Source organism: Rutidosis leptorrhynchoides, chromosome 11, assembly GCF_046630445.1.
Source record: "Rutidosis leptorrhynchoides isolate AG116_Rl617_1_P2 chromosome 11, CSIRO_AGI_Rlap_v1, whole genome shotgun sequence".
Classification (NCBI taxonomy): Eukaryota; Viridiplantae; Streptophyta; class Magnoliopsida; order Asterales; family Asteraceae; genus Rutidosis; species Rutidosis leptorrhynchoides.
The window spans coordinates 397,668,222-397,694,231 of record NC_092343.1 but is presented as its reverse complement, the minus strand read 5'-3'; positions in this window follow the sequence as shown (position 1 = coordinate 397,694,231).

Below are 26,010 nucleotides of genomic sequence, written 5' to 3'. Positions count from 1 at the left end.
TAAATATAAAGTGCGAGTGTCCTCGTCAAATTATCCTTATATCCGAAGTCAAATATTTCAACTAATTGAGGATTTAAACTGTAACAAGGTCTTAATACTTTGTTTAATAATTACACCAGGATATCGACTGCGTGTAACCCAAGGTTTTAATATGTTGTTAACAATTATGCCAAGTGTCCTTGTACATAATTCACCCCTGTTTTAATAAGTCCATTAACTATTAATCCATTAACGTGTCCGGTCAAATGAACGAGTATTCGTACATATAAATACCCTGCCCATCGTGTCCGATCGAGTATATATGGTTATTTATAGGGACGTCCAATTGTAAATCTTTATATTAAATTAACAAACTATCATTTAGTTAAACAAATATAAAGCCCATTAATAGTCCATAGTCTAATTTCCACAAGTGTCGTTCTTTTGTCCAAACCCCAATTATGGTACAAAATCCAATTACCCCATCTTAATATTTTAGTCCAACATCACGATTACTTCGGTTTAAATAAGCATAATAATAACTTAGCTACGAGACATTAATGAAAATAATATAAACATAACTTACAGTGATTAAAAATAGCGTAGTGGTACACGGACAGAGTTCCAACTTACAAAACCTTAAAACATTCGACTAACCCAACCTTATTATTATCACTAACTTAAAATTAAAATTACAAATTGAGATTACGACTTGGATTGATACTTGATACATAAATTGAGAGAAAGAAAAAGAAGTGTAAAATATATATATTATTTTGGCCAGAATTCGTTGCATTTATAGTACTTGGCCAAACTTTTTACTCCATGCGATCGCATGGAGTTTTCACCTCCAGGCCATACGATCGCATGGCCACCTGGATCCAGCTAAGTTGCCTTGTTTTATAGCTTGTCGACATAATTTAATAAATATATATAATATATAAATAATTTATATAATTATTTAAATATTATATTATATTCTTGTGCATAGTTGACTCATAATTTTTGACCCGTTGCGTCGCGCGTTGAGAGTTGACTTTGGTCCCGGTTCCGGATTTTTGAACGTCCTTGCGTACAATTTAATATCTTGAATTTTGCGTTTTGCGGCTTGTACTCTTGTAATTTTGAGACGTTTCTCACCAATAATTTGAACCACTTTGATTGTACTTTGTACTTTTGAGCTTTTTGGTCATTTGCGTCTTCAATTTGTCGAATCTGTCTTTTGTCTTCACCTTTTATTATTTAAACGAATATCACTTGTAAATAGAACAATTGTAACTAAAAGCTTGTCTTTCTTGAGGGATAATGCTATGAAATATATGTTCGTTTTTAGCATTATCAAATATTCCCACACTTGAGCGTTGCTTGTCCTCAAGCAATATAGTCTTGAAATAAAAATACTTGAATCACTCCTTTATTCTTCACACTTTGTACATTAGTGACTTCAATACGGCGGTATGAACAATGATAGTAACGTTGTGGTTTACAGTCCCACATGACTATAAAAATTTAGATCCTTTCGGAAATAGGATCTTTATGAAAACATTTGATCTTTTGAAAATTCAAGCTAGGTTTTACCCTAGACAGGTTTTCCGGAATAACCCTTCACCGGTGTTTTGCAAAATTGTTTTTGTGGGTTGTGGGTTTCAGATTTTTTAAAATTTTGGCTCAAAACTTGTGATTTTGTGTCACCCACTTGCTAACCTTGTATTAGGAAAGCACACATCCAGTCTACTTGTCCCGTATATTACCTTTCGGTAAACGACCGTCCGGTTGTAAAGGAAAGCGATGAACAAGCAATTGTTAAGGCGATGTCTAATGACATGCGTATGATTATGGTCTAAAACGTGTCGGATGCAATTACTATCCTTGGTAGGAGCAATAGTAAAGATCACCCTATAGTTTTTCGGTCTGGCACAAGGTCCTGTCTCCGACCATGCTATGCAACCACCGTTCTTACGGTTGACACCCAATTTGGTTCAGATGACCTAATGAATTCTGACGAAATCTTAGGATTTTACGTTCAATGGTAATGAACGCATTTAAAAATGGGTTTTTTAGAAAACAAATCGGTTTTAGTTTTGATCAAAATATTTTCTCGTTCAAGCTCGAGTTTAGATATCATTGAATTCCATGAGTTTGAATTCTCAACCTTTAAGGTCAATCTCAAGGATTGAGTAATATCAGGCTTAAAAGCTGATTTTTAATCTTTAAGGAGATTATCCTTTCTGGGGATCTGATTCATTAGTCTTATCCAGCTAATTTGCACGGCGTCCTCCCCATTTTACGAGACAGATCCTCTCATGGTTAGGATAAGTCTGACCACTTGGTGACCCTGTTTGATGCTGAGGTCCGTGGATTTCCTGCTGATTTTAGAGATGACTTTTCTAGATTTTTCGTCAACCTACAGCTGGTCTAGACGACAACTTCTTGACCTAAATCAAGAAACGTGTGTCTTTTTCGGAAGACTTTACTTCCTATAATGATGGAATTGATTCATCATGTAGATCTATCTTTCTCATATATTTATATTACAGTAAACCGGGTAAAACTGATTAATATCGTCCAAAGCAAAAGTACCTGCACTAACTTTACAGAAATATGTGATAGACAGTTTTTAAAGAAGTTGGTAATTCTTCCCACACTTAGCTTTTATTTATGTTTTTCTTTCCCTTTTTTTTCTTCTCCATTTCATTCTTAAATGAATTCTAATATTTAAAGTTGTTTCTCAATTTATGTTCTTTTTGAGATAACGATAATTTCGGTTTTATCACCTAGTTTTATCGTTCATAAATATGTATAAACATGATTTTGAATTCATGTAATTGGAAATTTTGAAAAATTTTACTAGAATTGGTTAGTCAGTATATAAGACTAGGGCTGTTCTTTATTACCAGAGAGCACTAGATTCTAATACAAATACTGCTTTACTAGTATTTTTAATGGTAACCAAGTGTTTAAATCAAAAAATTTTAAAATCCGAAAGAATTTAATCCCTTCCCACACTTAAGATCTTGCAATGCCCTCATTTGCAAGAAATCAGTAATAATTTAAATTATTGAGGGTGATTAGCGTAGAAAAATGATTAAATTTTACCAAAGTTTCCAAACATATTGGAGTTTGTTTGCTGAATGATAAATGGTGCACATCATTTGTTCATTCCGTCTTGTTGTTATATCACATTTGTTTTTCGTTTTGTCGTCAAAATTAGTAGCTTTTGCTGAACTTAATGCCAGTCTTTGAAAATGCGTTGTTTTACCCTGTTTTGTACAATTTACAATATACCTACATACAAATATAAACATGCATGAAAATTTGAAATGGGACTTAATATCCCACTTTCAAATCCTAAATGTGAAATATTAGTACATAATAATAATAAAAATGTTAAAAATTACATAAAAGTATCACAATATAATATGTTTAAACATAATTAAATTTTAAAAATTTTGTTTTCCTTATAGAGCGAGGGTATTTCGGATCGTTGTCCTAGTCCGTCCCTCGACAAAATTTTAAAATTTGTCAATTCAAAGCGCGGTTTTAAAAGTAAAGATTTTTGGGTTTTTTAAATGTTTTAGGCATACTTTAATTCAATAAGATTAAAAATAATGATAATAAAAGTTCTCGTCCCTCCCTCGGGTAAAGCAATTTCGGTTCAACGACCTAGTTTCCACTCACGACGAATTTTAAAAATCATATTTTTAACTTAGTGAAATAAAGTAAATTTTTGTTTTTAAATTCATACCAAACTTAAATTTAAAATGCATAAAATTAAAAATTCGTATTTTAAAAATTTTAAAAATTCACACCAAACTTATATTATATTTTTGTTTTTATACATACAAACTTATATTAAAAATAATAAAATTTTCAAATATTTACAAACTTAAATATATTGATTTTAAAAAGTTCACAATATTAATTTAATATTTAAATATTAATTTTAAAAACATGGTAAAAATTAAAATTCAAAATCTTTTTGGTCTTTTATCCCACTTTAATCAATCAAATATTAACAAAAATATACGTCCCTCTTTTGGGTAAAGTAATTTCGGTTTTTTTTTTCTAGTTTTACTCCTGACGAATTTTTGGAATACTTTGAATTGATTGATTAAAGATATTTATACCTTATGAATAAACGGTAAATTTCGCGGTGATGTAATAAATTTTTGTATGATATCAATAATTTCGGTTACGCATACCTAATTTTATTGAATACCAATTTAATACTTTATAGCGAACGATTCAGCGTTTATTATCAAAAGGTTAAAAGCAATAAAAATAAAAATAAAAACTGTACATACTTACCTGCTAGAAAGAATTCTTAGTGACCTGCTCTGAACGATTCATAGGAGAGTCGTTCGATTTGGTTTATCATTGCTACATAAGCGTGACCTCGTTTATTTAATAACTTTTCTTCTAAACATATAAACGGTCCTTCTCTGCATAGAGTAATGAACTCATTATTGGAGTATGTCTGATTGTTCGAACATTTTCCTTCGTGTGACCATTTTCCGCATTTATGACATTTTTCAAGGTGTCGTGCTCTTCTTTTTGTTGCGGATTTTGATTTTCCTTTACCGAAATGTATATTATTATGATTGTTTCTGAGTTCTTTTCTTACTCCGTCCATTTTGCCTCTTATGAATGATACCAGTTCACTCGAAAGTGTATCATTATTACGTTTAGTAATCATAGCATGTAGCATTAGACCATGGTTCAGATCAAAGGAATTCTTCATCTTGTAACCTATAAAATAAAAAATTCAGAATGGGGGGAGAGGACTAGTTCTTTAGGGTCTGCTAGTAGAAAAGACCAATCGGATTCCATTCTCGGAAACTACACGAAAACAGAATATCTAATATTAAAAATCATAAGAATTATCTTTAAAACTTTTGAATCTCCCCACACTTAGTTAGCTGTGGTATTGAAATTGTGATTTACTTCATCGTCAACTTCCATCGGACCATCAATATAGTGTTTAACTCTGTGACCATTAACTTTAAATTCAATCCCGTTTGAATTTATCAATTTTATTGTTCCGTACGGGAAAACTCTTTTGACTATAAATGGTCCAGACCATCTAGATTTCAATTTTCTAGGAAATAATCTGAATCTTGAATTGAAAAGAAGAACTCTGTCTCCTTCTTTAAATTCTTTTGAACTTCTTATTCTTTTATCATGCCATTTCTTCGTTCTTTCCTTATAGATTAACGAATTTTGATATGCTTCATGTCTTAATTCTTCTAATTCGTTTAGTTGATTTAACCGTAGGCGTCCAGCTTCATGCAAATCAAGATTACATGTCTTCAAAGCCCAAAATGCTTTGTGCTCAATTTCTACTGGAAGGTGACATGCTTTTCCATAAACAAGTTTAAAAGGTGTGGTTCCAATTGGAGTTTTGTAGGCTGTTCTAAAAGCCCAATGTGCATCCTCCAATTTTGGGGACCATTCCTTCGGATTTGCTCCTACAGTTTTCTCTAGAATACGTTTTAATGCTCGGTTGGTATTTTCAACTTGTCCACTTGTTTGTGGATGATAAGCGGTTGAGATTTTATGAGTTACTCCATATCTTTTGAGAACTTTCTCAAGTTGATTATTACAAAAATGAGTACCCAGATCACTTATTAAAGCTTTTGGTGTTCCAAACCTAGCAAAAAGACGTTTTAAAAAGTTGACTACAGCTCGTGCATCATTAGTTGGGAGAGCTTGCGCTTCCGCCCATTTAGATACATAATCAATGGCGACGAGAATGTAGAGATTATTATGATATTTTGGAAACGGACCCATAAAGTCAATACCCCAAATGTCGAAAACTTCACATACTTGAATGACATTTTGTGGCATTTCATCATGTTGACTTATTTTTCCGGCCCTTTGACATGCATCACAGGATTTACAAAGAAGGTGTGCATCTTTGAAAATTGAAGGCCAGTAGAATCCAGCTTCGTAGACCTTTCTACCAGTTTGTTGAGGCCCATAATGCCCTCCTGTTGGTCCTGTGTGACAATGGTTTAAGATTTGTATAGCTTCATTCCCAAATACATATCGGCGTATTATTCCATCGGGACAACTTTTAAACAGATGTGGATCTTCCCAGAAATAGTGTTTTATATCACTAAAGAATTTCTTTCGTTTTTGGTACGACAATCCTTTTTCCAGGAATCCACTTACTAAGTAGTTTGCATAGTCTGCAAACCATGGAATTTCACTAGAATCGATTTTCAAAAGGTATTCATCAGGAAAGTTATCTTGTATGGCTGATTCATTTAGAACTTCTAATTCAGGATTTTCAAGACGAGAAAGATGATCAGCGGCGAGATTTTCTGCTCCTTTTTTATCTCGGATTTCAATATCGAATTCTTGTAAGAGTAAGATCCAACGGATTAATGGTGGTTTGGCATCTTGTTTTGAAAAATAAATATTTAAGGGCTGAATGGTCAGTATAGACCACCTTTTTAGCTAGAACGAGATATGAACGAAATTTGTCAAAAGCAAAGACAATAGCAAGGAGTTCTTTTTCAGTAGTTGTATAATTCGTCTGTGCTCCTTGTAATGTCTTACTAGCATAGTATATAGGTTTGAATCATTTATCAATTCTTTGACCTAAAACGGCTCCCATTGCAAAATCACTTGCATCGCACATAAGTTCGAATGGTAACTTCCAGTTTGGAGTTATCATGATTAGTGCATTAGTAAGTTGCTCTTTAAGAATATTAAAAGATTTGATACATTCATCCGAAAAGATGAATGGAGCATCTTTTTCAAGGAGTTTATTTGTGACGACCCGGAAATTTCCTACCAAATTTAAACTTAATCTTTAAATAAATTAATGTTTCTGACATGATAAGAAAAGTCTGTTAAGTTGAAATTTAAAAATTTGGAACTGTGTTCATGTAACCTTCGACTTTTCCGGACGATTTACGAACCACTATTTGTAAATAAGATATGTATATAAATATATGTATATATTTGAGATTGATATTTACATATATATAAATGTTTCCAACATGGTAAGAAATCAAACTTGTTAAGATTTGATTAATTGAAACGGATTTTATGTAAACGTTTAACCACCCAGTTTGTCCGACGATTCACGAACGTTAAAACTTGTAAAAACGACATGATGATATATATATGGACATATATATATTTAACATGGTATTATGATAAGTAAGTATCTCATTAAGTATTTTAACAATGGGTTATATACATAAAATGAGACTACTAAATTAAGGAATTTGAAACAAGATATATATGTAACGGTTTTCGACGTAATAACGTCTTAATTAAAATAAATACATATGTATTGTATTAAGATATATTAATACATTATGTTTAACATGATATAATGATAATTAAGTATATCATTAAGTGTATTAACAATGAACTATATACATAAAACGGGACTACTAACTTAAGGGTTTCGAAACAATATATACAAGTAACGATTAACGATGAAATAACGACTTAATTAAAATGTATATATATGTATTGTATTAATATGTATTAATACACTTTTGAAAGCCTTAAGAACATATATCAAAATACTTATACTTAATAAAAATTCTTACAATTACATTCTCGTTCATTTTCATCAACAATTTTACTCGTATGCACCCGTATTCGTACTCGTACAATACACAGCTTCTAGATGTATATACTATTGGTATATACACTCAATCATCAGCTCCTTAGCAGCCCATGTGAGTCATTAAACATGTGGGAACCATTATTTGGCAACTAGCATGAATGATTACACAAAATTACAAAATAGTATAAATCATTCATGAATTATTTACATAAAAACAAAATTACACATCCTTTATATCTAATCCATATACCAACGACCAAAAATACCTACAAACACTTTCATTCTTCAATTTTCTTCATCTAATTGATCTCTCTCAAGTTCCATCTTCAAGTTCTAAGTGTTCTTCATAAATTCTACAAGTTCTAGTTTCATAAAATCAAGAATACTTCCAAGTTTACTAGCTCACTTCTAATCTTGTAAAGTGATCATCTAACCTCAACAAATACTTGTTGTTTACAGTAAGATATCATTCTAAATCAAGGTAATACTCAGATAAAAACTTTGATTCAATTCCTATAACTATAACTATCTTAATTCGAGTGATAATCTTACTTGAACTTGTTTTCGTGTCATGATTCTACTTCAAGAACTTTCAAGCCATCCAAGATCCTTTGAAGCTAGATCATTTCTTGTCACTTCCAGTAGGTTTACCTACTAAACTTGAGGTAGTAATGATGTTCATAACATCGTTCAATTCATACTTATATAATCATCTTATTTGAAGAAAATAACTTGTAATCACTAGAACATAGTTTAGTTAATTCTAAACTTGTTCGCAAACAAAGTTAATCCTTCTAACTTAACTTTTAAAAATAACTTAACACATATTTTATATCTATATGATATGCTAATTTAATGAGTTAAAACTTGGAAACACAAAGAACACCGTAAAACCGGACATACGCCGTCGTAGTAAAATCGGGGGCTGTTTCGGGTTGGATAATTAAAAAAAAATATATCTTAGACTTTGATTTAAAGATTTGTAATTTGGGAAAATAATATTTCAAATAAACATGATAACATATCCAAAAATTTTGATTAAACTCAAAGTAGAAGTATGTTTTTCAAAATGGTCATCAAGATGTCGTTCTTTCGACGGAAATGACTACCTCTTTCAAATATGGACTTGTAACCTGTAACTTTGACTATAAACCACTACTTTTTTAGTTTAGTTCTAAATACTAAAGTTTGTTACGAAACCATAGCAATTTGAATCACTCAAAACCGATTTATAACGAAGAAGATATGGGCAAAACAAGATTGGTTAGAAATCACCAAAATAGCTACGGGATTATTTTGCAAAAATCTATACTAACCATGTCCTAGCTAACTTTTCTTGTATTATACATGTATTTATACATATTTCCTTGTACTATACTAGTCTTGGTTAATCGTAAGACACATGTACACAATACGTCGAGATAACTTCAAAGACAACAGTTTGTACAGTGGGTCGTGATTAAACCTTAGACAATATATATACAATACGTCAGATAAATCGTAAGACACATGTACACAACACGTTGAGATAACTTCCAAGACAATAGTTGTACAATGGGTTGTGATTGAGTCTTAGACATTATATTTACAATACGTCTTGATTATTCCAGGGTGATGTATTGAACTATATATATGGACTACTAACGTTGGACTGCTAACATTGGACTACTAACGTTGGACTGCTAACTTGACAACTTAAATCATCAACACGTAAATAAAAATATGATTTGAATATATTTATCATACTTTGATATATATGTATATATTTGTTATAGGTTCGTGAATCGATCCGTGGCTAAGTCTGTTTTTCGACGAATTGAAAATTTGTGAAAGTGAGTTTCATTACTCCCTTTTATATATATTTTTGGGCTGAGAATACATGCGTTGTTTTATAAACTGTTTTACGAAATGGACACAAGTACTTAAACTATATTCTATGGTTGGATTACGAATACCGAATATCGCCCCTTGTTAGCTTGGTAGCCTAAGAATTAGGGAAATGGCCCCTAATTGATGCGAATTCTAAAGATAGATCTATGGACCTTGACAAGTCCCATTCGGGGTACGAATGCTTTAGTACTTCGATTGATATATACTGATTGCGACGGCCGGTATATAGCATGCAGATTGCGAAATGCCTGTATGTGGGGGATATTCTATATGCATCCTGTTAGTTCGGTTACCAAGTGTTCACCATATGAATGATTTTATCTTTATGCAGATTGCGAAATGCCTGTATAATGATTATGAAAATAAAAATGAAAACGAAAACGAAAATCTTGTGGTCTATTAAATTGTTAGAAATGAATATTTATGATAAACTAATGAACTCACCAACCTTTTGGTTGACACTTTTTAGCATGTTTATTCTCAGGTATGAAAGAAATCTTCCGCTGTGCATTTGCCCAATTTAAAGATATTACTTGGAGTCATTCATGACATATTTCAAAAGACGTTGCATTCGAGTCGTTGAGTTCAACAAGATTATATTAAAGTAAATGACAGATTAAGTCATTTATAGTCTGATTATATTGTGAAATGGTATGCATATTTGTCAACTATCGTTGTAATGAAAGTTGTCTTTTAAAAACGAATGCAATGTTTGTAAAACGTATCATATAGAGGTCAAAACCTCGCAATGGGACCAAATGTTATTGTATTCGTCCATATGGATTTGGACGGGCCATTACATTATTCATTGGAGTGGCAATTTTAGAAAAATCTTTTATGAAATGTCGGTAAAAACCGGCATGTCCTAGAAAACTCCTAACTCCTCTAACATTGGTGGGATGTGGAAGTTTAGCAATTACATCTACTTTAGCTTTATCCACTTCAATTCCTTTACTTGAAATTTTATGACCAAGAACGATGCCTTCTTTAACCATGAAATGGCATTTCTCCCAATTAAGTACTAGATTTGATATCTCGCATCTAATAAGCATTCGTTCAAGATTAATTAGACATGTTTCAAAAGTATCACCGAAGACTGAAAAGTCATCCATGAAAACTTCCATGCATTCTTCTATCATGTCGTGAAAAATCACCATCATGCACCTTTGAAAGGTTGCAGGGGCGTTGCAAAGTCCAAATGGCATGCGTTTATAAGCAAAAGTACCATAAGGGCATGTGAAAGTGGTTTTCTCTTGGTCCTCGGGTGCGATGGGAATTTGAAAGTATCCGGAGAAACCATCAAGAAAACAATAGAAACTATTTCCGGCTAACCTTTCTATCATTTGATCAATGAAAGGTAATGGAAAGTGATCTTTTCTTGTGGCGTCATTTAATTTTCTATAATCAATACAAACATGCCATCCTGTTTCAGTCCTAGTAGGAATAAGCTCATCATCATCATTTGTGATGACAGTGATGCCACCCTTCTTTGGTACACATTGAACTGGGCTTACCCATGGACTATCAGAAATTGGATAAATTAAACCTGCATCTAGCAGTTTAATTATTTCTTTCTTAACAACATCTTGCATATTGGGATTTAGTCTTCGTTGGCATTGCACATATGTTTTATGATTTTCTTCCATAAGGATTTTATGTGTGCAATACGAAAGACTTATACCTTTAATATCATGAATTTTCCATGCAATTGCTGATTTATGAGCTTTTAGCACAGAAATGAGTTGAGATTTTTCATTTTCAGTAAGAGAAGACGATATTATTACAGGTAATTCAGATTTACCATGTAAATAAGCGTATTCCAAATGGTTTGGAAGTGGTTTTAACTCTAATGTCGGTGGTTCTTCTATCGATGATTTGTATCGATATCTGTCTTCCTCTTTTAGTACTTGGATTTCTTCTGTTGTTGGTTCATATCCATTAGCCATAAGTGTAGCTAACATTTCAGCTTCATCAATTGGTTTATCTCCTTCTCCTAAAGAACATTCTCCTATTCCTTGTAATTCAGGAAATTCTCGTAACAATTCTGCATGTGGATCTATAGTTTGAACATAATAACATGTATCATCTGCAGATTGCGGTTGTTGCATTACTTTATCAATAGAAAAAGTAACACTCTCATCCTCTATACTTATGGTCAATTTCTTACCAAACACGTCTATTATTGGTTTAGCCGTGTTTAAGAATGGTCTTCCTAATATAAGAGGAACTCAAGAATCTTCTTCCATGTCTAGAATAACAAAGTCTACTGGGAATACTAGATTACCAACTTTAACTAGCATGTTTTCCATTATCCCTCTAGGATATTTTACTGATCGATCAGCTAGTTGTATACTTATTCGTGTTGGTTTTAAATCTCCAAGGTCTAATTTAGCGTATAATGAATACGGCATTAAATTTATACTGGCTCCTAAGTCTGCCAATGCTTCTATTGAACTAAGACTACCCAGAAAACATGGAATTGTGAAACTTCCTGGATCTGATTGTTTTTCTGGTATCTTATTCAACAACACTGCAGAACAATTAGCATTCATTGTGACAGCCGAGAGTTCTTCCATTTTCCTTCTATTTGTGATTAGATCTTTCAGAAATTTAGCATATCTTGGCATTCCTGAAATTACATCAATGAAAGGAAGATTGAAATTTATCTGTTTAAACATATCCAAGAATTTGGATTGCTCGGCTTCAAGTCTTTCTTTTCTTAATTTACTCGGGTATGGAAGTGGTGGTTGATATGGTTTAACATAAGGTTTTGCCTTAATTGTGTTATCTTCATTAACCTTGTCAACTACTGGTTCAGTTTCCTTCTCTTTTTCAGGTTGTGGTTCTTGTGGAGTAGGAATAGAGTCATCAGAAATTATAGGTATTTCAGGTGGTTTAAGTGTAATACCACTTCTTGTTGTAATAGCTTTGGCTGTTTCATTCCGGGGGTTAGCATTTGTATTGCTAGGTAAACTTCCTGGTTTTCTTTCACCTATCAACCTTGCTATGTTGCTTACTTCTTGTTCCAAATTTTGAATAGAAGCTTGTTGATTTCTAAATGCTTGAGCATTTTGTTCATTGGTTTGTTTCTGTGATGTGAAAAACTGCGTTTGAGATTCAACTAGCTTTGACATCATGTCTTCTAAATTTGGCTTTTTATCATCGGTTTGTGGTTGTTTAATATAACCAGGTCTTTGCTGATTGCTAGGACCTTGTTGGTTATTGTATGGAATATTTCGATTATAATTCTGATTTTGATTGTAATTTGGTCTTGGCGGTTGATAATTATTCTGATAATTATTTCCAGGCCTTTGGTTCATGTATGAAACATTCTCTCTTTGTTCCATTGTTTGTTCAATACTGAGACAATCTTTTGTCAAATGTGGTCCTCCACACTGCTCACAACTAATTCGTATTGAGTGAATATCTGTAGTCATCTTTTCCATTAGTCTCTCGACAGCATCTATCTTTGCGGAAATGGAATCAAAGTCATAGCTAGAATCGGCTCTAGCTGCTTTAGATGATCTAACAATATCTTTTTCTTGGTGCCACTCATGTGAGTGGGAAGCAGTGTTATCAATAATTTTGTAAGCTTCAGTTGCGGTTTTCTTCATAATGGAACCACCAGCTGCTATATCAATGTCTTTTCTTGTAGTGATGTCGCATCCTTGGTAGAAGATTTGTACTATTTGATAAGTATCTAAACCATGTTGCGGACATCCTCTTAATAACTTTCCAAATCTTGTCCATGCCTCATATAGAGTTTCATTTGGTTTCTGTGTGAACGTAACAATTTCTCCTTGAAGTCTTACGGCTTTAGATGCCGGAAAGAATTGTTTAAGAAATTTTTCAACTAAAACATCCCATGTATCAATCGCCCCTTCAGGTAACGATTCTAACCAATCTTTGGCTTCCCCAATTAAAGTCCAAGGGAACAACATAAGATAGATCGTTTCATCTTCAATTTCTCGAATTTTGAATAAAGTACAAATTCTATTAAATGTTCGAAGATGTTCGTTTGGATCTTCTTTTGGTGTACCACCGAATTGGCATTGATTAGTAACCATATGGATGATTTGTCCTTTGATTTCAAAATTTGGTGCATTAATGTCTGGTTGAGTAATGGCATGACCTTGACCAGTGCGTTTAGCTCGCATTCGGTCTTCCATACTTAGAGGTTCCAGATTTTCTATGATTGAATTTGTTGAATCTGAATCACTAGAGGATTCTGATTTAACAGGTTGTTCCTCGTCAATCTCTGTTTGAATGATTGGTGGTTCCGGAGGAAAGATTAATGGTTCAGGATCTCTGAATTGTTCCTGAATATTCTCCGGATTCTCAATTGTGAGGTCGGGTTCAAAAAATGGATTATCAGAAATTTGAATTGAAGTACTTGGTCGACTAGATGACGATTCTAAAAATTCAATGGCAGCAATATTTGCTAAATGCCTTGATCGAGTTACAGGTGGTGAACGTATAAAAGGTGGTGAACGTTTTGCTCGGTGCATTCACTGAATATCCTATTAGTTTTAAAAGATAAAAATTATATAAGTTATCAAATTAATAGACTTTTCTGATTTTGCCTACGTTTCGAATAGCCAATAGATGCAGTAGGTAGCCAGGACCCTTTAAATCGAAAGCCCACAACTCGCCACTAACAAATCCAACTATTACTACGATCCAGAAAATTTTTATGTCTATCAATTTAACCACTTAAAATAAATTTTCGTAATTTTAAGAAATTTAGATAAGAAGTAGAATAAAAATCTATGTCCTAAAACTAGAATTGCGAGAAAAAAGAAAGAAAAAGAGCACGTCGAAAAAGGTCGAAAAAAAGGGTTAAAAAATAAAAGGCGTCGAAAAATAAGAAAGAAAAAGAGTGACTATGAAACTTTAAAAAGGAACTAAAAACTAAGAATTAAAAGTTGCGTCTAAAAATATTAAAGCTTACAAGTAAAACTATATCCCAAATGGCAATATCTTAAAAAGGTACTAAAACTTAAAAAGGCGTCGCAAAATTCTAAAGTACCTAAATCTTAGTCTAAAGAAAAAGCACTTAAGGGATTTTACGGCAAAGCCTAAAAATCTAGAAATAAAAATAACTAAGGCAAAAACTATGACTTAAAACTAAAAACGAGCGAAAAATACAAATATTACGCTAAAACAAATAAAAAGTTATAAAATATAAAAATAAACTTAAAGTTGTAAAAAGTAAAAATTTTTATAAAAATATTATTTTTATATTATTTATTTTATAAAACTATTAATTTTATAATTTAATTAAACTAATTAAACTAAAAATACAAATTAATAATAAAAACTAAATTAACTAATTAATTAAAAACTAAAAAAACTAATTAGGGTTTTATAATAATAATAATTAAATATAATCCGTAATTAATGCTGTTTTAGGGTTTACTGTGGCGTGTCAGGTACTCTCATGCGATCGCATGAGAATTGGCCTTCGGGCTCATGCGATCGCATGAGCTAGGGTTTTGGGCCAGGTTACGGGCTGCTACAGTACGGGCCTCGAATTTTAATATATTTTTTTTTATGATTTAGATATTTATATAATATATTTATATAAATTAAATAAAACTTATATTTTCCAAAATAAAAATAAAGAAACTTTATAAAACTTATATATTTAACAAATTCTTAAAAATATTTATATTTTTGTTTTTCTTTTTATATTTTCGAATATTTAAAACGTATTTTTACAAAAGCGTATTTTTATAAAAGTAAACTAAAAATTAATAAAAATCTTTTTTTATATAGCGTTGCGCTTCCGGCGTTTAAGCAAGAATGGTCCCCAGCAGCGGCGCCAAAAAATACTTGATGTTATGCGAGGTGTATATAAAATAGCTTTATTTTTACAACGAAAAACTATGAAATACGATACAATTTTACACAAGATATTTATTTATTTATAGAATGGATATACCTAAACCTTGCTACAACACTTATAGGCAGTGTACCTAATCGTACAGTAGTGTAGTTTTTTGTAAGTCCGGTTCGTTCCACAGGGAAAATCTTTAAACAAAGCTTAACGCTATATTAGTTTTAATTTATAAAAATACAAATATATATATAAGTAATATTATTATTATAAGAGGGGGTTTTTACCGTTTAACGACCGGTTTGTCAATTTTTAGTGTTTTAGCGTAAAGATAAATGACAATAATTAAAGTGCGTAAAATAAATAACGGTAAATAAAATAGCGATAATTAAAAGTGCAATTAAATATGAAATAAATAAAAGTGCTTTAATTAGAAGTGCAATTAAATATGAAAATAAAGGAATTATGCTTATTTAAACTTTCGTAATCATGATGTTTGACATGTTGATTTTAGTTTTATTATCATGGGTTAATTGTCCTTTGTCCTGGATTATTCAATATGTCCGTCTGGTTTTTGTCCATAACAGTCCATCAGTCATAAATATAAAGTGCGAGTGTCCTCGTCAAATTATCCTTATATCCGAAGTCAAATATTCCAACTAATTGGGGATTTAAACTGTAACAAGGTCTTAATACTTTGTTTAATAATTACACCAGGATATCGACTGTGTGTAACCCAAGGTTTTAATACTTTGTTAACAATTATGCCAAGTGTCCTTGTACATAATTCACCCCTGTTTTAATAAGTCCATTAACTATTAATCCATTCCCGTGTCCGGTCAAATGAACGATTATTCGTACATATAAATACCCTGCCCATCGTGTCCGATCGAGTATATATGGTTATTTATAGGGACGTCCAATTGTAAAATTTTATATTAAATTAACAAACTATCATTTAGTTAAACAAATATAAAGCCCATTAATAGTCCATAGTCTAATTTCCACAAGTGTCGTTCTTTTGTCCAAACCCCAATTATGGTACAAAATCCAATTACCCCGTCTTAATATTTTAGTCCAACATCATGATTACTTCGGTTTAAATAAGCATAATAATAACTTAGCTACGAGACATTAATGAAAATAATATAAACATAACTTACAGTGATTAAAAATAGCGTAGTGGTACACGGACAGAGTTCCAACTTACAAAACCTTAAAACATTCGACTAACCCAACCTTATTATTATCACTAACTTAAAATTAAAATTACAAATTGAGATTACGACTTGGATTGATACTTGATACATAAATTGAGAGAAAGAAAAAGAAGTGTAAAATATATATATTATTTTGGCCAGAATTCGTTGCATTTATAGTACTTGGCCAAACTTTTTACTCCATGCGATCGCATGGAGTTTTCACCTCCAGGCCATGCGATCGCATGGCCACCTGGATCCAGCTAAGTTGCCTTGTTTTATAGCTTGTCGACATAATTTAATAAATATATATAATATATAAATAATTTATATAATTATTTAAATATTATATTATATTCTTGTGCATAGTTGACTCATAATTTTCGGCCCGTTGTGTCGCGCGTTGAGAGTTGACTTTGGTCCCGGTTCCCGATTTTTGAACGTCCTTGCGTACAATTTAATATCTTGTATTTTGCGTTTTGCGGCTTGTACTCTTGTAATTTTGAGACGTTTCTCACCAATAATTTGAACCACTTTGATTGTACTTTGTACTTTTGAGCTTTTTGGTCGTTTGCGTCTTCAATTTGTCGAATCTGTTTTTTGTCTTCACCTTTTATTATTTAAACGAATATCACTTGTAAATAGAACAATTGTAACTAAAAGCTTGTCTTTCTTGAGGGATAATGCTATGAAATATATGTTCGTTTTTAGCATTATCAGAGATAGTCACAAAAATCTCAAAGTTTAATCTATAAAATTTTAAATATTTTCATGTAGCCAATTTATATAGTTTTGCAATTCAAGTCGGACTTTCTGATTTGGACAGAATTCAGACATACCATTTTGGAACACATATAGCACATAAAATATAAGGCTTTCAGATGTTTACATTCAAACAAAATGTGTTTCTTAACATACAAACACCAATATATCATAGGAGAAAGTTCCCAATCATTTTCTAATTCATGATAGACCAAATTGTGTGCATACGACACAGTTTAGACTCCAATCAGGTAGTCATTTTCGAATGCAATTATCCACACATCTAGGAACAATTAACATGCATAATCTATATTAAAAGTGAAGTACTAATTATGACATTTCCAAATCTAAAAAGCTTATTTTCCAAAAGTTGGTAAATATAGTCGTTTTTATCTGTTTCAAGTTACCGATTAACAAGTTTTACCATGAACAATCAATTGATCATAAAACGAGTTTTACAAATCCAAACAACATGATATCCTAGTCCAAATTGAGTTTCTTTCAATTATATTTCTAATGGTACTCAGTTCATACTCCAATTCATAACACAAAATCCGCAGATTTCTGTTTAGTGCACATAAACATGTCGAAAATTCAAATTAACATAACTAGAGCATAGCATAACGAAATCAAGTGATTCTTGCAAGAAAACTCATTAATTTTTCGATTTATTTCCATCTAGATACATATTATTTACAGAAATATGTTTATAATATTAGTAGCATGCCTTTTAAATTTGGGATTCAATCAAAACAAACAAATCGAGCGATTTAACGACTAATATCATGCATACACACATAGAATTGAGCAATAGACCAACAAACACTATGTAATCTAATAAAAATCAGATTTATAAAATTAGGGTTAGTGATTTATACCTTTAAAGCACAATTAACTAACACCAATGCATAGAGAACGATTAAGGCTATCACTTTCGTGTTGATTGAAAGAAAAGCAAAATTGATTGTGGTTTGTGTGTGTATGGTGATCGATGAGCAAGGGGAACCAGGGAGGAGGAATTTCGACTGCCAAATGGTTTAGGGGATTTATTATGCAGTGTTTTATTTTATTACTCTAATTAGGTTAGCTTAGGGCCTAAGTTAATGAATACAATTAAACACAAGGGTCAAAATAAGTCCATCAAGGGGTGATGGGAGGGGGGTCGGCCGATGGCCCTGGGGGTGGTGTTACGTTTTGCTAATTTCAAGTGATTGTGTGGCCCGTTTCGAGTGCCTTTAACCGTACCGAATTCCCGGAACGTTAACCGGTCGTTAAAACGCATTTCACGGAGTTAATTTATTAAAAATATAATAAGTTAAATTTGTTTTTCTCAAAGTTAATAATTATTAAAAATAAGTATTTATTTAAAAACCGAGTGTTTTGCAGTCCTGAAAGACATCCTTTGCAGTCATTTAAACCGTATCATTTTCTTCGTATTTCAAAATCCAAAATAAGTTTTCTGATTAATATATTCAAATATTAATCATAGTAGTCCGCAAAGGATAAAGTATGCATTTAATTAAATTAAATACACAAAATTCAAGTAAGCACCGTTAAATAACTTAACGGACAGTTAACCGAAGTAACGGAAAAGGTAAGGTTGTCACATAATTAATTGACTTAATATATATATATATATATATATATATATATATATATATATATATATATATATATATATATATATATATATATATATATATATATATATATATATATATATATTCCCCTCACATTTTGGTACTAATTGTAATTAATTAAGGGTATAAAAGATAATTTCAGGGGTATAAAAGTTAAATTCTCTATTTAATATAAACCCACCAAACAAAATCCAACAAATTTTTTTCTACGGGTTTATCTTTTCTATTCGCCGCGAGTTAGGTTCCACCGCCATCACCGTTCAACTCAAAATAATTTTACAAACAAAACACAATAAATTGTATTAGAAACAGAGCTTCGATGGACTACCAACGGAGCATGACTTTTTGGCAATAAATGTGACGACCCGGAAATTTCTGACCAAATTTAAACTTAATCTTTATATTTTTCCAACACGATAAGCAAAGTCTATAATATTGAAGTCTCAAAAATTTTGAACTATGTTCATGTATTCATTTACCCTTTGACAAATCCCGATGATTCACGAACTAGTGTTCGTAAATATGTATATATAAATATGTGTAGGTATATATAAATAAATATTACTTGTGTATATATATTGTTATATTAAATTTAATTGTATAAAATATATAATTAATAAATATATTTACTTAGTAAAAATTTATTATTTAAAACTGTTCTTATATATAGCATATTGAATAAATATGATTTTGGACCTATTTTGTAAACGTCTGTAACACTCGGTTGACATTTCTTTAGTGTTCATAATGATATAGTACATATGTATGAAGATTTAAAATGAAAGTTGAACTGTAAATCGATTACAAAGATTTTAGGCTTCATGAAAATATTTTTACCTTTTTAAGATTAAATACTAGTACTCCGTACATATAAATTGGAACAGAAAATAAATGATTATCGAACCTTTTTGATCAGGTTTCAAACAGTTAATGAGTGAAATAATTAATTATACTTAATCTAAAAATTTGGGATTTCTAGGAACACTTTTATATTTTAACTGTTTAGCAATGGACACGATTTAATATCCAAGTGAACTGTCGGTAGAATAAAAAAAAAAGTAGTTGGCTGCTACACTATTACTTGTGCACGATTAGTTTCATATGAATGTTAATTTATTAATAATATTACTACTTTTATCAAGTGGATGTAACTGTAATTGTATGTATATGTATGTTGTTTAGTTGGAATTCAATACAACTAATACCACTTTTCTCTTCTTCTTACTGTAACCAAAGCAACCATACTAGACTTTCTATGCAACTTATTCCTTGTACTGTTCGACACTTCATTTGATTTTGGCTATTTAAAAAAAAAAACCATGCACAAATACTTTTATTAGACTAAACCCACCCATATGTTACTATCATTACTTCTATTCTAGTTTATTTCTCACCCAAAAACCACCACATCGCCACTCATGACCACCGTACCTCCTCATCACTCGCAGCCATTAATCTCCATCATACCCGACCATCGATTACCACAGTGTTCGACCATCAAACAACCTTTCCTGAGTTCTATTTCTAACATGAATAAACATCACCACTTTCACCCTTTCAAAACATAGTTGTGTTGTATATATATTTCCTGTCCGAAACCCATGTCGACACCACCCTTGTCTCTCCTCTCCATCGTGAACCACCCTCACCTCCATCACTTTTACAAACCATCTTGAAACTCATCACCACTTTTAACTTTCTATTTATAAAACCATTAGATCAAAACACCCTCTTATGAACTCGCCACCACCACTGCTACTACGAATTTTCTATTTCTTGATTCAAACGCCAACACAACACATCTCTCCTTGCTTTCTCTTCTTGATCAACACCTTACGGATCACACCACACCCACCTTGCACCCTCTTCGTCAACCATTACGTACACCTGCAACTACATGACACCACCATCTTTGTTCAATACCCATTAACCGGTCACCTTACACGCCATTACTATCACGAAACCCATTATATGAAGACGATGAACAGTCATTTGAACCTTGGTTACTGTTACGCTGCCATATATATATATTTTTATTTCGAAACCCATTCAACAAAATCCACAAAAAAATCTGCTTCTGTTCATATTAATGATGAGTACACGATAATGGTAGATAAAGAAGGTGATGTATATTGATGATAGTGATGTTAAGATAAAAACACGAATGTTGTTCAACTGCTACTTTCTGTTTTCTTCCTTTTGTCGGCCAACTTCACGTATTAAACTAACAGGCCATCATCACACTCACCCATCTAGATAACTTGGGCTTTTGATACAACTTGGGCCGAAGCCCATTACATATTTAATTTAAATTGGTTACTTGTCGATCCGTTGCTGCAACACGCTTGTACTGTTTCTGTTTACATTCGAGCAACCTCCACTACCTACAACTATAATTTTTTTTTCATCGTGGATTGCTCCTGCTAGCCTATAAGTCGTTTTCTGTTTTGTTGATGAACCGCGAGCGAAGTAATGGTGATAATGATGTTCACGAAATCATGAAAGATCACAATGATCATGATGAATGTTGTCTTTAGGTGATGATGATAATTAGAATGATGAAGATGCATGATATATGATATATGATAATGGTTATAAGAATATGATAATTGGGTTTTATATTATGAAGAATAGAAACAATAATATTTCGGGTTATATATTTCGGGTTGTGTATTAAATCAGAAAAACGCAATGAGTCTAGTGGTCTGGGGAAGAGTTGGGTATGCAGGAGGCCGTGAGTTCAAACCTGGAAGCGAGCATTTTATTTTTAAGCCTTTTAAGGTAGTCTTAACATTATTATTGTTATTATTAATTTTATCATTTTTATTAATATAAATATTATTATTATTATCATTATGATTATGATTATTAATTATTAATGAAAGTATTATTATTATTATTATTATTATTATTATTATTATTATTATTATTATTATTATATTATTGATATTATTATTATTAGTATTAGTATATTATTAGTATTGTTATTAATATCATTATTATAATTATTATAATTATTATTATTATTATTATTATTATTATTATTATTATTATTATTATAATAATTATTATTTTCATTATTATTTTTATATTAACAATATTATCATAACAAATAAATATTTTCCATATAAGAGTATATTTGTTACAACTACCCTATTAGTTCATATAATTATCTATATTAAGATTATTTAAATAAATATTTACATATTACAAATTAGTTATTTTTGATATAATATTAAATTATATAAATATTAACTATTTTAAATATATACAAATTTAATATATAATATATTTAATTTAAGATATAATATATAAATTTATTTGATTACGAATATATGTATTAATATACATATGAATGATATAGGTTCGTGAATCCGAAGCCAACCCTACACTTGTTTAATGTCGTCATATGTATTTTACTACAAAATACATTAGGTGAGTTTCATTTGCTCCCTTTTTAATTGCTTTTGCAATATATATTTTTGGGCTGAGAATACATGCGCTGCTTTTATAAATGTTTACAAAATAGACACAAGTACTTAAAAATATATTCTACGTTGAGTTGTACCACTGGCATATTTCCCTGTAGCTTGGTAACTACTAATTACATGGGTATTGTAAACGCGAATCCTGTTGATAGATCTATCGGGCCTGACAACCCCAACCGGACTGGACGACCAGTATTCAACGGTTGTACAGTACTTCGTTTGGTGACTACACTTGGTACGGTGTAGTGAGATTTCATAATAAAGGGAATATGCGACGTTGATTAAATGTTAAGTATGGTTACCAAGTGCTCAACCACTTAGAATACTTTTATACACTTGCGAGTGTACATATATTTATAAACGGAAATCTTGTGGTCTATTAATATATTGAAATGATTGTTATGATAAACCTATGAACTCACCAACCTTTTGGTTGACACTTTTAAGCATGTTTATTCTCAGGTATTAAAGAAATCTTCCGCTGTGCATTAGCTCATTTTAAGGATATTACTTGGAATCGATCATCGCAATGGGACCAAATGTTGATGACTTCGTCCAGGTGGATAAGGACGGGTCTTTACAGTTGGTATCAGAGCGTTGGTCCTAGCGAACCAGGTCTTGCATTAGTGTGTCTAACTGATAGTTGTTAAGATGCATTAGCGAGTCTGGACTTCGACCTTAGCTGTATATTATAAGTATCGTTTATCTTTCCTAGTGGAAAATTACCTGCTTATTATTCCTAAGTCTAGACATGACTTCCTGCACTTATTTGATAGATAGTTTATAGATAAATTCATATCCTAGTGTATCTGTCACTGTAGACTTTATCTGACACGTTTCCTTAATTTCCTCCGTAGTCTACGGGATCTTCTATACTAAATATAGGTATTCTATGTAATTTGAATACCATTCGTTATCTTAAAATCATTTCATATCGAAAAATCCTTTATTCAATCGTACGCAATGGAACTCACCACTAGTTCAAGTCCCTCGGATTCTAACATGGAGTTTCACCTAAGCACTGAAAACAGCGTCATCAGAATGAATCACCCAGTCATCCATCCCCAATTCATCTGATGAGTTCGTAGTCGACTAAATCAATGGAGATGAGAAGAAGACGATCCTTTCCATCAACCAAATTTTCCTCTCGGCGAAGAACCTGAAGCACTTACCGGCGAACCTATCCGAAACATCATTTTCACCCTCATTTCCCGAATACCTCACCACAATTATCTTCTATCTAAAATTTCAAACCTTATTCATTCGCTCGTTCCTACCGACAATCATCCCGGAGTAATAAGTCAACGAACTTCGCACCCGAGTTGTAGCTTTGAAAAATATGGTGCAAAACGTACCAGCTTCAGCAACATCATCGGTACCAACAGTACCACCAACATCAACATCTGTACCACCAACAACCCAAGTTTCAACATCACATTTCTCAACATCACAATCTATACCTCGAGCATAATCATCGTTCTACGTATCGTTCTATCTACTTTATCTTCGTTCTATATATCGTTCTACATCGATTATCTTCGCTCGACATGGCGATTATGTAATTTCTAAAGTTTTAGAGATTATATAATCTAGTATTAACGATAAATCAAATGAGTTTAATATCTTATTGACTCATTAAATCCATGATTACATCTGAAGAAAATATATATGTATATATGTTTTCATAAAGATTGTAATTAAAAAAAAATTCTTTTGTACAAACTGTTAATGATGAAAATATTTTAACGGGTAGGTAGTACCCGAGGAATATTGAGATTTCACATTAATAAGTTACATTGCACATTCTTCGAATCTGAATCAACAGTCATTTACTATCCTACCTGCAATCACCAATATATGTATCTGTTCACCACAGAATAACCATTTTCATTCAAATTTCATATTTGAATTTTGACCTATCAGAATCCAACAAGTGGCATAATGAAGAAAACATCGGACAAGGTAAAATTTGTTAGAAACAAACGAATTAACTAATTGAAATATTGTTAAGAATCCACGCTAACTGTTCCTAGCTAACTGTTCCTAGCTAACTGGTTATATTTTATTTATCGCAATTTAATTATCGCAATTTACATTCTCGCAATTTTAATTATCGTCATTTAATTTCTGTATTTATTTTACGCACTTTAAATAGCGGGACACGTATACAAGGTTTCGACCTATCATATCGACCCATCTATATATATATTTCGGAACAACCATAGACACTCTATATGTGAATGTTGGAGTTGGCTATACAGGGTTGAGGTTGATTCCAAAATATATATATAGTTTGAGTTGTGATCGAGTCTGAGACATGTACACGGGTCACGATACGTATTAATTAATCCGAATATTATATATTAAACTATATATGATTTATTGGACTGTTAACTGTGGACTATCGACTGAGGACTAATAAAACTGGACAATTAAAATGAATTAAAATATTGATTATAACATATGAAACTAAATATTTCTTCAAGTTTGCCACTTGATTTCATCTTAAACCTCATTTGTATTTTGACGATTACAATCTGCGTTCAAACCTGTCATGATTCTTGAAAATACCTCAATCAAGAAGATGAACCAACCACAACTTCATCTACGGAAGGAAAGATTTATGCACATAGTTATACACCTGAAAAACTCTCAGAAACTGAGTAAATGTTTAACACGTGGTTGTGCTAATTCCTTCGTGTTATTATTACCCAAAATAACTTGATAATCCCTTTCAATGTAGCAAATTTTGTCACAGCTCCAGCAAGTCAACTTTAATTTTTCGTTCGAAACAACCTTATTATAATCTTGATATATATGCATGCTCTTTTATTGTTACCAGGAACCTTTTATATTCCACCAAATTACCATCAGCGTTTAATCATCTAAAAACACCATTCTCCTGAAACCACCTCGGATTGATAATCGATGATTCAAATATGGTAGCATTAGATGCAGAGGAAACAGAAAAATTGTAGATGATCTAAACGGCCAAGAGTTTGATGATAAAGAATGGAGTGTTGGGAACGCTCGGTAGAAAATTTGGTACTGAAAAATGGATTGAGTTAACCATGAAGGAGACCAAAAATAAATACAAGGACCAAACCCTATATTCAAAGAATCCAGGTAAATCTGGATCCGATGAAATCTTTAGAGAATATCTTGATCCGAAGCCATGTTAAAATCTTGTGGAAAATTTTTCTTCATCAACCATCGAACTTAGAAATTCCAAAATATCATCATAAATATCTTCGATATTTCTGAGGATATTTTCACAAATATTCTTGTCCGAAATTATCTACCTCTTCGTACTATCTGTATTCCATTATATTGGAAACTTCTGTAAAATCTAAGTATAAATTATGAATGAATTGTGAAGAAGTGTTGGGAATTGAAGCATGAGTTAGTATAATATAATGACGCTTGGCCGACGTGATTATATTACAGTAAGTCATGCTGAGTTTCTAATGAAACATGATGATGGTTCACAGTAGATCATACCATCATCATGTGGCATGTTACATAACTCTTTCATTCTGCTTAACTTCTAAACATATCAAGAAAATATATTCTTGATAGTTCTATCCTCAGTGATTCTGGTATTTTGACAAATCAAATC